The sequence below is a fragment of the Hibiscus syriacus genome, unplaced genomic scaffold (genome assembly GCF_006381635.1).
Source record: "Hibiscus syriacus cultivar Baekdansim isolate YM2019G1 unplaced genomic scaffold, ASM638163v2 tig00013808_pilon, whole genome shotgun sequence".
Taxonomy (NCBI): Eukaryota; Viridiplantae; Streptophyta; class Magnoliopsida; order Malvales; family Malvaceae; genus Hibiscus; species Hibiscus syriacus.
In genome coordinates, this window is record NW_024062310.1 from 736,891 (window position 1) to 751,918 (window position 15,028).

Consider the following 15,028-nt stretch of genomic DNA (forward strand, 5'->3'; position numbering starts at 1 on the left):
GTGCAGCTCTCCAGCTGAAATGAGGTCACCTTATAGCTCAAATCTTCAGCTCAATCCAGCTATGAGCTCACGACCTCAAAACAACTTTTCACCAATTTACTCCTTATGCTCTCCTAATTGCTCCCAGGTATGTATCCTTGCTTTTACATGCTCTATTTAGCTCCAATTTAGCTCCCAAGTACTAGCCGAATGTGCCTACATGCATAACATAAAGAAATGAACTAAGTAAATGAACTTATATAATGTATTATATAAGAATGTGAACTATAGTATATTATGATAACTTATATTTCACATATTAATGGATAAGTTATCATCATAATAACTATAGATATAATATATGTAGATGAAGATAACTATAAAATAAGCATATATATGTGTAAAGTTAGAAAGTCTCTTCCCTTGTAAGGGTGGAATATCCATAATGCTGAATTGGATCACATCAGTATGTGCATGTGCATGTGCATGTAATTGAAGAGGCTTATACCAAATTACAGCAACTTATGGTTTGAATGATCTGTCCATTAGCTTATGAAGCTTTCATTATTTCATTCATTAATAATTTACTTACTTGGCCTGGCTCTAGACATGGGTTGTTGGAAATAAAACACTCACACAAACAACTTTTATTGAAACTCAAACAAATATTACAAGAGCACTCTCACTCAAAAACAAGAACTACAACTCACTCTTATATGACTTTGCTTCTTCACTCACTTAAAAGCTCTTAATTTTTCTTGATGCTTAAACTAAAATGGGGAGGGGTACTTATACTACTCAAGAACAATCTTATACTACACAAATAAAATAATTTAAACCATTAAAGTCTATAAATGCGTAACTCTCACATAACTAAATTGATGTAAGCAATGACATCACGTATTCAACTTCCACATCGTTTCTTCACAATTGGCAACTTGATCTTGTGACTTCACGTATTCAACTTCCACATCGTTTCTTGCAACACACTCCCTTATATAGTGGTAGCGAATATCGATCTGCTTGTTTCGATCATGGAATACTGGATTCTTTGCTAAGGCAATGGCTGACTTGTTGTCGACACAAACCTTGGTAGGCTCTTCTTGTATCAAACATATCTCCTTCAATATATTTCTAAGCCAAATTGTATAACAAACGCATGAGGTAGCAGCAACATATTCCATTTCACAATTGGACAATGTGACAATCGGTTGTTTCTTTGACATCCATGTGAAAGCAGTATCTCCCATGAAAAATACGAATCCAGTAGTGCTCATTCGATTATCTATGTCTCCACCACAATCACTGTCGCTATATCCAACAAGCTTGTAATCATTAGAAACTGAATAGAACAAGCCAAAGTCAATTGTACCTTTCAGATAGCGAAGAATTCTCTTCGCGGCTTTAAAATGGGTGGTTGTTGGAGATTCCATATAACGACTAACCAATCCAACTGCGTGAAGAATATCAGGCCTCGTGCAAGTTAGATAGCGTAGACTTCCCACCAAACTTTTGAAGAATGTTGGACCTATACTTTCGCCTTCTTTATGTTTGGACATCTTGATCCCGTATTCTATCGGTGTGTTTATTGGCTTACAGTTCTCCATCTTGAACTTCTTCAAGATCTCCTTTGTATAACTTTCATGTGAAATGAAAATTCCATCATTTTGTTGCTTAACTTCAATGCCAAGGTAGTACGCCATGAGCCCCATGTCTGTCATATCGAATTCCTTCATCATCACATCCTTGAATTCATTAAACATGCTTGGGTTGCTTCCGGTGAAGATCAAATCATCCACGTAGAGGCACACGATCAAAATATCTCCATCTTTGATCTTGATATATAGAGCATGCTCGTAGGGACACTTGTTATAGCCTCTCTTGGAAGTACTTATCGATTCGGCTATTCCATGCCCTTGGTGTTTGTTTTAGCCCGTAAAGAGCCTTATTCAACTTCAACACATTGTCTTCGTGCCCTTTGACTTCGTAGCCTGATGGTTGCTGAATGTAGACTTCTTCTTCAAGAACTCCATTTAGGAAGGCAGACTTTACATCCATTTGTTGTATCTTCCACTTATTTTGAGCTGCCAAAGAAATGATTAGTCTGATAGTCTTCAATCGAGCAACAAGAGCAAATACCTCATCATAGTCAATTCCAGCCTTTTGACTACAGCCTTTAGCAACTAGCCTCACCTTGTGCCTTTCAATATCTCCTTTGGCGTTTTGCTTTGTTTTGTACACCCATTTGACACCTATCACCTTATGTCTCTTGGGAAGTGAGGTAAGTTCCCATGTGTCATTCTTCTCGATGGCCTTGATTTCTTCGTCCATCGCATCTCTCTATTTCTTTTCTTGTACTGCTTCTTGAAAGCTCACTGGTTCACAATCGGCAAACAGACAAAATAATGTAAGATTATCTTGTCATTCAGTTACCTCATAAAGATCTCTAAGGCTTCTTGTACGTTGCACAACTATTTCACTTTGACTTCTACTTGACGATGACGAAGGTGATGAGTCTCCTTGAGTGGCTGATATTAGTGAAGTGGGTGGAGTTTCAAGCTCTTGTTGAGGTTCACCTAGTTGTCCCCTCATTGTCTGCTCATCTTCTTCAAACCGAGGAAAGAAATTTAAGTCATCTGCATGAGAGTTAAAAATCTCATTCTCCTTCTTCGTTGAAAACCACATCTCGACTGATCACAATCTTCTTATTGTCTGGATTGTACAGCTTGTAGCCTTTCGAATTTGCATCATAACCGATAAAGATAAAACTCTCGCTTTTATCATCAAGCTTCGTTCTTTTCTCGTCTGGTACGTGAACATGGGCTATACTTCCAAAGGTTCTCAAGTGGGAAATGACAGGCTTTCTTCCACTCCATGCCTCTTGTGGTATCTTTCCCCCATACACTTCTTGTTGGAGATCGGTTTATCAAGTAGACTGCACATGCTACTGCTTCTTCCCAAAATTCCTTGGGTAGTTTCTTACTTTTGAGCATGCTTCGTTTCATGTCGAGGATTGTTCTATTCTTTCTTTCTGCCACACCATTTTGCTGAGGGGATCTAGGAACTGTCATTAGTCGACGAATTCCATTTGCTTCACAAAACTCTTGAAACTCCCTGGAAGTAAATTCTCTCCCTCGGTCGGATCTCATGGCTTTGATCTTTCTACCACTTTCTCTCTCCACTGCTACTTTGAACTTCTTGAAGACTTCGAAAACTTCTGACTTATGTTTCAAGAAATATACCCAGGTTTTTCTTGAAAAATCATCAATGAAGAGAAGAAAATAGTTACTATTACCGAGAGAGCTTGGCTTGATCGGTCCACACACATCGGTATGGATGAGCTCAAGTGGCTTCTTGGCTCTTGTCTCTGACTCCTTTGGAAAGCTTTTCCTGAATTGTTTCCCGACTAGACACCCTTCACAAAGCTGGTCAGGATGGTTGATGTGAGGTAGTCCCTTCGCCATCTCCTTCTTAGATAGCAGCTCTAGACCTCCAAAATTGAGATGCCCAAATCGAAGATGCCAAAGCCATGATGCATATTTGTAGCAAGCTTTCAGGCACTTTGCAACATCATTTTGTATGTTGATCAAGAACATTCTATTCTTTGACATCGACACTTTAACAATGAAGTTATTCTTATCATCTTTTATAGAAAGATTATAATTATTCATATGAATATCATAACCTTTCTCTACCAGTTGCCCTAAACTTAAGATGTTACTTTTCATATTGGGCACATAGTAGACATTTGAAATAAATTGATGTCTCTCATCTCAAACGGATAAGAATGTTACCTCTCCCTTTCACTGCTATTGTGGAATCATCTTCAAATGAAACATTTTTGCTTACCGACTCGTCTAGTTCCACGAATATGTCTTTCTTTCCACACATGTGATTGTTTGCACCACTGACAAGATACCAGGAATTTGCTTGGCCACAATCAGTTTCCTTTCGTGCTAGAAGAAGAGTTTCTTTGCCATCTGTATTTTCCTCCACATAGTTGGTATTTTCCTCAATTTTGTTGTTGGGAGATCTACATTCTGAAGTATAATGCCCAAACTTCTGACAATTATAACATCGAACTTGAGATTTGCCATATTTTGAGTTCGGATTGATTCTTCCACGGCCTCGTGTTGAGCTTTCTCCTTTTTCATAGTTTTGTTGGAATTGTTGTTGTTGTAATTCCAGCCTCGTCCACGACCTCGACTTCCACCTCGTCCATGACCTCTGCCTCTCCCTTGGCCACGTTGGTTTCTATCATTGCGTTGACTTTCATGCATATCCTTGAGTTGCAGCTTGAGGAGTTGCTCAGTAAACTCATGCTTCTTCTTATGCTTCTCTTCATATGCTTGCAATGATCCTTGGAGTTGCTCGATCGTCATTTCTTCCAAGTCTTTAGTTTCTTCAATCGTCACGACTATGTGCTCAAATTTGGGATCCAACGAACGGAGTATCTTCTCTATTATCCTCACATCTTCTAACTTTTCACCATTTCTTTTCAATTGATTAGAAACATCTACTACTCTTGAGAAATAATCTAAAATAGACTCGGATGCTTTCATGTGTAAGGATTCAGATTCATCTCTTAATGTTTGGAGACAGACCTTCTTCACTTGCTCGAATCCTTTGTAAGAGGTTTGCAGCTTCTCCCACGCTTCCTTGCTAGAGCTTGTACTCAAAATCTTTTCAAAACCATCATCATCTAATGCTTGATATATGAGGTAGAGAGCCTTCTTGTCTCTCTTTCTTGAATCCTTCAAAGTTGTCTTTTGATCTGTTGTAAGAGTAGCAAAAACATCATCATCCGTAGGCTCGTTATAGCCTTTCTCTATGATATCCCACACATCTTGTGATCCAAGAAGTGTCTTCATTTTGATACTCCAATTGTTGTAGTTGTTGTTGTTGAGTGTCGGAACTTGGAATGGTGTCATACCATTTTCCATATCTCTCAATATAATGAGAATTTACAAAATCCAATTGCACGGATGAATTCAGAACGCCGAAAAACCTTGGGAGAGACTTGGACAACTCGGTCAAGGGGCTCCAACTCGGCTGACTCGGCTCAACTCGGTGAGTCAACTCGATTTTCTGGCAGCAATCTTCCGGCTGTGCGCGGCGGCGCGTCAGAACTCAGATTGGGAAGATTTTGGCGGCGGCGGATTCCTTTCGTCGAGATATTCGATCTTTCCAACTCGCTCTGATGCCATTTTTTTGGAAATAAAACACTCACACAAACAACTTTTATTGAAACTCAAACAAATATTACAAGAGCACTCTCACTCAAAAACAAGAACTACAACTCACTCTTATATGACTTTGGTTCTTCACTCACTTAGAAGCTCTTAATTTTTCTTGATGCTTAAATTAAAATGGGGAGGGTTATTTATACTACTCAAGAACAATCCTACACTGCACAAATAAAATAATTTAAACCATTAAAGTCTACAAATATCTAACTCTCACCTAACTAAATTGATGTAAACAATGACATCTTCATCTAATTGATGTAAGCAATGACATCAATTTAGTTTGGGTTTGGGTTTAAGTTCCCATAATGGATCAAGTTTATGATCCAACATGGGCTTCTTCTTCTTCTTCTTGCTCATGCAAGAGAGGGGCCTTGAGGTCGTCTGAGATATCATCCACTTTTTCGACATTGCGCTCTTTACGAAGCTCTGCTTCCCTGATTTGTCCCCACATCAAAGCATAACATCCGGCTCCAACTATGATCGTCCCTATTACGCTGTAAAAATCATTTATGTTAAGATCTGAGAGAGGTAAATGAAGTGAAACCATGTTAAAGGAAGAAAAGGGTTTGGTTACCTTCCAAACTGCAGGCTGTTAGTAAAGAAGCTGGTTCCGAAAATTGTTGCGAAGAGTATCCCGAATGGCTTGAACATAGGCACGTAAAAAGGGCCTTTCATTCTCGTACATGTAAAATGAACATTGCTACGGATAATACTCCCGAACATCCCCTATAATATAATCATCATTAGCTGATTACTTGGTGTTAGCAAAATTTCAGGGTTCTTACTGTCATTATAATGAGTAGGAGATCCGCTTGTGTTTAAGTTTCCATGCATTTATCTCTCTCTCCATAAACAAAGAAAAAACCAGACATTGGATAGTCCCAACTAAGCTGTAAAAAGAGGCCACTTTCATCACTTGTGGATAATGTTTGACGGTTCCCACCTGAAAAATATTGTTTTGAATGATAGAAAGGCACATGATGTCAAGGACACAAACCCAAGTAGTGAAATTGAATAGTTCTTATACCCGAATAATATTCCATATCGAAATGGACAAGTTAGCAGCTGCAAGTAAAATACCGCCAAGAATCCAACGATCAGGCGTGGAGTAGAAAACAATATGTTTAGGTATAAGGTGAAGCGGCTGGGTAAGTGAAACCGATGATGTTCGTATGAATGGGCCTCTGTATAGTTCTACAACAATGATCCCCGCGATTGAGATCAAAGTTCCGATCAATTTGACTTGGCAGCCTGAGCTTCCAAAATCCAGCTTTGTCTCATTAAAATTTTATAAGTACAAATTCGTCTCTTCTAAGAGAATATCATGGTCTTTAATCTTAGGTGTGGAATTGGATGGATTTCTTTTATTAGCATCCACCTAAGAGGGTCAGAAAAATAATGATTAAAGGAAGGATTAATGGAGGAAAATATGTAAATATTCTGTCCTGCTACAGGCCAAAATTACGTCGCATTATTCTGCATTTGATAAGGCAATTTATTCTACTTTATGAAGGGCGACTGCTGCTATATGAGATGCACCGTCTACCTGTGTCACGTTATCAATCTTATCAGGTACGTTGACGCCAGACAGAATAACGATTATCCTGCAGGTTAGTTTCAACAGATGATTCACAAGAGAAAATTCGTCCAAAAACCAGAGAAAAAAGTCTCTAGGGTTTAATAAAATATTAAAAAATCAAAATAATGTTAAAATCAGTCCACAAGCCGGACTGTTATAGCCAAAAATCTTGTTTATCGGAATTTTACCAAAAATAGCAAAATCCCGAAAATCACTCTAAATTGAAATTCAAAATAAAATAAGCAATCTGTAAAAAAATCCGGCCAAAATCGAATTTAAAATGACTTCCTAATTGACAATCGAAATATTATCATAAATAGTAAAAAATATCTAAATATAGTGATTCGGAGGGGAAAATGACAGAATTTGAGGTCCAAAAAAAGGTCACATGGAGGCGTGCGCATCGAAAAGAGCTTTTCGGATTGGGGTCTTATGCGCGATTCTGACACCCGTAGCCAAAGTTATGGTCAAAAGACTGAAGCACACTCAAAACAGCCCCAACGAGGAACATATCGCATTCAATTCCCGCCTTTACGCTGATCTGCCAACTCATAGTATCTCAGCGCCATCAAGGTGCAATCTGACAGCTCATCATCATCTGTCTCGGATCCCCTGCATCATATGTACATAAAAGCAACAAGTATTATTATATTTGAGAAATAAATTATTAGTTTTCATAAGAAATTTAACCGAGCAGCCAATGCGCACATGTGTGCGTTGGATCATAACTTTATCAAAATAAGTACCCAATCAATATGAAATAATAATGTGAAATCTCGAGACGTTGGTAAGTTCTCTAAAAAAATGGTCTAACATTTTTTTTTATAAAAGATAACTAATTATTCACATTCACATAAATAATTTCAAAAAATCAATCTCAATATAAACCATCCTACTAGGGTTATGAAATATTTAAGAGCATTTATTAATCTCTACCTATCAAAATAAAGTTTGGTGAACTCATTCATCTCACTATGATCATATAAATTATGTGTCATGAATTTGTTAAGAGTGATAATCTCGGTCTCTTAAGTACTTGAATTCATCAAGTTTATTTTTTTATAAATTATCTAGATCTATTGAGGGCAAAACTTTCGAGATAATGTTCTGGAATAAATTAATTCACGAGCTAATGCACTCCCAAGATTAATTGCTCAAATAGGGTGAAATCCACAGTGTTGGTCGTAGGTCGTCATGCACTCCGGACGACCTACCCTTGCTCAAACAGAGAGAATGAACGTGTTGCATGGCACATGTACGTCCCAACACATAGGTCGCCATGCCCTCCGGGCGACCTTGTAGGTCGCCATGCTCTCTGGGCGACCTACCCTTGCTCGCTCGCTCGGATGCCCTCGCATAGCTCGCTCGACTGCCCTCGGATGCCCTCGCATAGCTCGTTCGGATGGCCTTGGATGCTCTCGGATAGCTCGGTCGGATGGCCTCGGATGCCCAGCGTGTTGGGACGTGCATGGCACATGCAATCTCTTGTAGCTCGCCGGGAAGACATGGCGACCTAGTAAGTCGCCCGGAAGGTATGACGACCTACGACCAACACTGTGGATTTCACCTTATTTGAGTAATTAATCTAGGGAGTGTATTATCTCGTAAATTAATTTTTTCTAGAACATTATCTCGAAAGTTTTACCAAATATTGAGCTATAAATTTATTATGAGTATGAAATCTTAACCTCAATTGTACATAATATGCCATACGGATAAAAAAAAGTGTATGATATTAATTCCTCAATTAATTAATAGGCTTGATAGTCATCCCTGGTATTTCAAGAATAATTTTTCTACGTAATTATTTGATCAATGCTCATTCAAGTTCCTTTTTTAAATTTCACATACTCCATGATAAGCACATCATTTATTCTTATATCTTTTCTTACAATTGTAGGATTGGTTATGAACAACACAAATTATTATTTCTAAGTCACACGGTAAGAATATAGACATAATCCTTTTCCTCAAAGGAGACTGCAAGTAAACTCAAATAGAAGGCATTAATATATTAAATAAGGTTAAAATTTTAAGTAATATAATGAAATCGGATTAGAAAGTAAAGATGTCTTAATTTAATATATATATATATATATTGAGACTAAAAAGAAAAGAAAAAAAAATACAACAAGCAAGATATAGTTACATAAGCAGTAAATAAACAAACTATATTTTAAACACTTTAATACATAAATACAACAATTATATGATACTCCCTTTGTCCCGATAATATTATCTTTTTTTTGTTTTAAAATTATCTCATTTAAATTGTTTCTTTGGAAAATCAACAACTTTTACTAAGTACATTTCTCTTTCTATCTTTATTAAGTTTCCCAACGAAGTAAAGTTTAATTTTTTAGGATAAAATTGTCATTTTAATTTTTTTACAGTACATCTCTAACACAAATTTTCTTCTTCTTAAAACTACATGAAAAATCAACAATGGACAATATAATTGACATGGAGGGAGTATTATGTTTTCTGATAGGCCATGTTAGAATGTTAATAGAATTAGTTAATATTTGTTATTTTGTTATTAGGTGGTTAAACTTTGATTAGTTTGTTAGTAAGGCTTAATGGGCAACAAAAACATCCTATTGTAATGGCTAAAGGTAGATCTATTATAATTCATTTTTACGGTTAATAAAAAAACCTAATACGCTTTATTTACTTATTATCACCAATTCCTTTTTTTTTTCTTCGTTAAGTACTGCCGTTTAGCAATGTCCGGCCATTGTGCTGGAGTATAACCTTTCATCAGGCCATAATATCAATTATGTATATATATATATATATACATGCAATCAAAGGGACTTCTACAAAATCATAGCCCCCTTCTGGTTTGACTGATCAGGCCTCTTGCTACTCAAGCTTTCATTTTATAAGGGGAAAAAAGGGGAGCCTTGAGGCTAGACATGGGCTTCTTCTTCTTGTTCTTGCAAGAGAAGTGCCTTGAGGTCGTCTGAAATATCCTATTACGCTGTAAAAATCATTAATGTATTCATCATTAGCTGATACTTAGTGTTAGCAAAATTTCAGGGTTCTTACTGTCACAATAATGAGCAAGAGATCCCTCCTATGTTTAGGTTTCCATGCGTTTATATCTCTCTCCATAAACAAGAAAAAATCATTTATATCTTGTTCCTTGAAACCTTAGGTTTCCATGCCTCCCAATTATTAATTACTGTCACAGTAATTAGCTATACTTTAGTCTTTATTTTTCTTTTTGAAAAATTTTAATTTAATGTTTTATTTTTTTATCAAAATGATTAGTTTTAGATTGATGAAAACCGTTAGTTGAATAATGCACGTTGATGATATAATATTTTCACATGTGTATGTAGCATGTTACATAGTAACATACATTGATCGTTAGTTAATTAATGATTTCAATTCAAAATGAATCATTTTGAACAATAATTAAAAGTTGAAAGATTAAAATATTCAAAAAATAATAATCATTCGGAAGAATATTAAAGACTAATTTTCTTTTTTTAATATTATACTAATAATATCATTCTCATGAATCGTGCATGGGGACGGATGGATATATGTAATTATGAGTTTTCTTATACATATTTATGTTTTCTTACAAGTTTCTGTTTCTAAACTGAAATAGACAAATAAAAACAAAAAAGATACAGAAAAATGAAGATGGCTGGGTGTAGATACTCATTTTCGTCTGGAGTTATTTTGTTTTATTTTTATTTATTTTATTTGATTATATATATATATATATAGTTTTTTTTCCCAAAACATTTTTGACAAAGTATAATATATAATTTTCAGAAAAAGGTTTTTGAAAATATATATGGTATAATTTTGAAAACATTTTTAAAATATATATAATATATAGTTTCGAAAACATTTTGAAAACATTTATATATTATATAGTTTTTAAAAGTCATTTTGAAAAATATATATAATATATAGTTTTTAAAACATTTTGAAAATTATATATAGTATATAGTTTTGAAAACATTTTGAAAATTATATAGTATATAGTTTTGAAGATATTTTTGAAAACATTTATATATTATATAGTTTTTTTAAAAGACATTTTGAAAATATATATAATATATAGTTTTTAAAAAACATTTTTGAAATTATATATATAATTTTTTAAAACGTTTTTGAAAATACGTATAATATATAGTTTTCAAAAAAGCATTTTGAAAATTTATATATTATATGTTTTTGAAAACTTTTTATATATTATTATTGTTTATTATTGTTATTATTATTATTTCCTATTTATTTATTTTTTCTTTTTTTTTCTTTTCTGTCCAAGGTCCAAAAGAATCAAGTCCAATATACAGGTCCAACGGTTAGGCCTGAACCAGCCCAAACAGCTAGGGTTTTCACGCTTGGAACAGCGCCGCTCAACAGGGGACTGTTAGATCAGGAGAGGTCAATGGCCAATATCGCAAGGGAGTTAGGGTTTGTTTAACCCTAAAAAAATATTAAGCTGCGGCCAGATCTGGACCGTTGGATCTGACTCAATCTAACGGTCAAGATCAAGATAATGAGAGTTCCAGAAGGTTGAACGACAACAACCACACACCGGTCAGCACCGAGATTTCTGGCCGGGGAAATCGGGACTAACCCATCCCGAAATCCCCTGCCAACGGCGAGCACGTTACCTTGATAATCGGAGATAGCGAACGTTGGTGGTGGGTATAAATACCCCACCACCCACAACATAGGGAGAGACATCGATCTACACAGAGATCACGATTGAGAGAAAACCCACCAGAAACCATCATCGACTAAAAAATCACGAGGGGAACAGAACAACCATCACACGATCGTACCAACACAAAAACAAACGAGGACCACCGGTGAGAAACAGAACCACCGAATCAACAGTGGATCATTGAGCCACTATGGACTCAAAAACAACACACAACAAAATATAAACCCAAAGGCCGAAGCCCCACAGCAGAAAAATCCAAGAAAACATATACAGTAAGCAAGACAAAGGAAGAAAACCAACAGTCATCGTGAAACGGTGAAACAACGACGAAAAGGTAAAGCCTTTCGGCTTAGATCTACTCCGATCTAGTGGCTCTTTTGTGGTTTTGAGGATGGATTCGCTTCGGGTTGACAAGAAGAAGCTTCTAGGTGAGTGTGGGTTTCTCGGTCACCGCTCCGGCGCGGTGGAGAGGCCACCAGATGGTGGCCGGTGTTCGATCGGGGAGGGGTGAGTTGAGAGAATCTGGTGAGAGGGGAGAGGATGATATTTGAGGGAAATGGTGAGAATGAAGGGAGATTAGAGAGTTTTGGGTATTTATATACGAGGGACCATTTTGCAAATAGAAGATTCTTAAATTCGCTCCGCAATCCCTGATAGTTTGAGTCGCATTACAATCCGGTCACCATTTGTAATTTTACCTCTGGATTCTCAATTCATTCAATTTAGTCAATGTTTATACTTTGTGGATTAACCCTCTAATTTTTTTTTACAGTTTGGTTTTTTTGTCTCAATTTAATACTCTAAATTTTTTATTTATTTATTTTTTAATTATTATTATTCTATTTTATCTTTCACATCTTTTTTATTTTATTTACTGCAAAATTTAAAACTTTTTTTTGTGTGGATTGTTTAACATATTTTGATTACTTTTATTTTTTATTTCCATTTTTCTGTTATTTTTATTGTTATGTTTTTCTCTTAATTTATTTAATTTTTTTATTTTATTCTTTTTCTTTGATTCACTTTTTATTCCTTTTATTTGATATTTCTTTATTTACTTAGTAATTTATTTTTTTCAATTTAACATCCTTTTGACATTTTTTCAGTAATCATCTCAATCGATCAAAGGTAAGCAATTCAAATAGGATTTTTAAATTTAAATTTTAAATTTAAATTTTCGTAACTAAGACAACCGGCAAATTAATTGGTACCGAAAGGGTAGTTCAAGGGTGCTAATCCTTCCTTGACCGTAACCGACTCCCGAACCCGACACGTTTCTGGTACAACGCAGATCAGATAAGATGGTGTCCGACCCACCTAAATTCGTTTTAAAATGGTCGATGGCGACTCTAACCGAAAGACGGTCGAGACACTGGAAAACAATAAGAACCTGAGAATGATGGAAAGCAAGAAGGAAATAGAAGGTACGTAGGTTCTGAGATATTGCAATCCTACAAATCAACACCAGAAAAAGGGTCAACTTTCACTTCAAAGAACATGAAGGAATAGCTTAGAAAACTGCACAGGGAGATCCAAATGAAGAGAGAGTTACCCTGTTAAACCCAGGAAAAATATACGGAGGAGTGGGAAGGTGAAGAGCGACCGGTGTGTCCTGCAATTAATGAGAAACACAACAGCAATGAAGAAGTGGAATTGAAAACAAAGTTTTTATGTAAGAATATGGTTATAGAGAAGGCTTTATTCTGAGAGCAGAAGGCAGCGAAAGAGTAGCCCCTGGAATGTGTTAAGCTACTTGGGGAGTGAAATGGCGACTCGTTTAGCAGAGGCGGATCATAGGTATTTTGTTCAAATTCGTCGGTATCAATAGAAAAATAATAACATGATTTACCATAAATAAATGCGTTTGGATATAATGTTATTTTACGATTAAATATAATTATAAATATTTATAAGAGTAGAAGAAAAAAACCTAACTGCCCACGCTTTGGCTACTAAATATGGAGTTTTAGTCTGTATTGGACCATTAGTGCATTGGTTCCTATTATGGTGACCAGGCCCGGCTCCTGACAGGAGCAGCCGGAGCGATGGCCCCACTTGTTAAAAAATATCAGAAATTAAAATTAAAAAAAAACACATAAATGTCAATCAATTTTAAACTCTACAGCTACACCATCGTCTTCAAAAAAATTCTCCCACTTCATTTAGTTTTCAATTTATTCTCTACAATTTAACTCTTAAATTTTTTTCAAATCTTCGTTAACGTTAACTTTTTTTTCTAGGCCCGATAATGGCCGAAACGGCCCTGATGGCGATGAATATCCAAGGTCATGGGTGTCCGTTATTTAATGGAGAGGATTGGTCCATTCTCTTTGCTGTTATTTGCTGGAAACTCTGGAAGAGGAGGTGTAGCCTTATCCTTCAGCCCGATTAAATAGAGGTCTAAAGTGGGTGAATGTGCAGTGGAAGCAGCTGGAACATTGCTGGGTAAAAGCAAATTCTGATGGAGCTGCTGGAGGACTTGGAAATATGGCTGCTGCTGGGGGGTTTTACGCGATGAGTGGGGAAACTGGTTATTTGGCTTTCGTCGAAGCATTGGACACTGTTCGGCTTTGACGGCTGAACTTTGGGCGATATATGACGTTCTTTCCTATGCTTGAAATTTTGGGGTTCGGAAAATCGAGGTTGAAACAGACTGTTTATGGGCGGTGGAAGCTATTACTCGGGTATCAGATGTTGGGATTCAAGAGTTGTTATGCAGGAATTGGGAAACGAAGCTCTCGCATATTTGTCGAGAAAGGAATAAGGTGGCGGACAAGCTCGCCAAACTGGCCAGGGGAATCCGATTGGGGCGCTGATTCACCGAGAACCTCCCAGGGAGGTTGCTGAGTTAGCATACCAAGACCAAGTCTGCATGGTTTAGATACTTGTGTTCTTTGCCGTATTACCAATAAAAAAACATATTTTATATAATTAAGATGATTAGAATGTAATATAGGTTTATAATCTATTTTGATTATTAACAATAAAAATACCATACAAATATAACCGTCGAAACTTAAGATTTTTAGGGAGAACGACCCTCTTTCTAAACATTAAAATCACTTAATTGAATCAAAATCATAACATAGGTGGAGGCACTTTACCCTTAAGGGGTCATATGCATACGATATACTCATTATTTTATATAATTGATTAAATATGGTTCAATATATTGAAAGAAGAAAACAATAATTACTTGCTTATTTTATTGAAAAGTTTATTATCCATACTTTTGTACTCTAATTATTAATTTTTGGATATGCCATTGAAACATAATCTAAACTAAATATTAAGTACGTACCATTATCTAAAATGTTATTTGATTTCATGGTTGTAGCTGTGGTGGAGAATCGCCATGGCCCTACCTTTAAATCATTGAACCACCAGCTTAAACATAAAACAATTTGAGCCGAAACATCTGCTCCAAATCTGTCTGATTTATCCTACAGGCCGGAAGCGTTGGTCTAGATTCTCAATATAATGTACAAAATTCGAACACCTTAAAAATAAACGTAGTATCTA

The 15,028-nt window shown here is 36.0% G+C and overlaps 1 pseudogene; it reads right to left on the reverse strand.

Annotated features, from left to right (window-relative positions):
• Positions 1-156: 156 nt before the first annotated feature.
• LOC120206470 lies at positions 157-11,526 on the reverse strand (annotated as a pseudogene).
• Between the last annotated feature and the right edge of the window lie 3,502 nt (positions 11,527-15,028).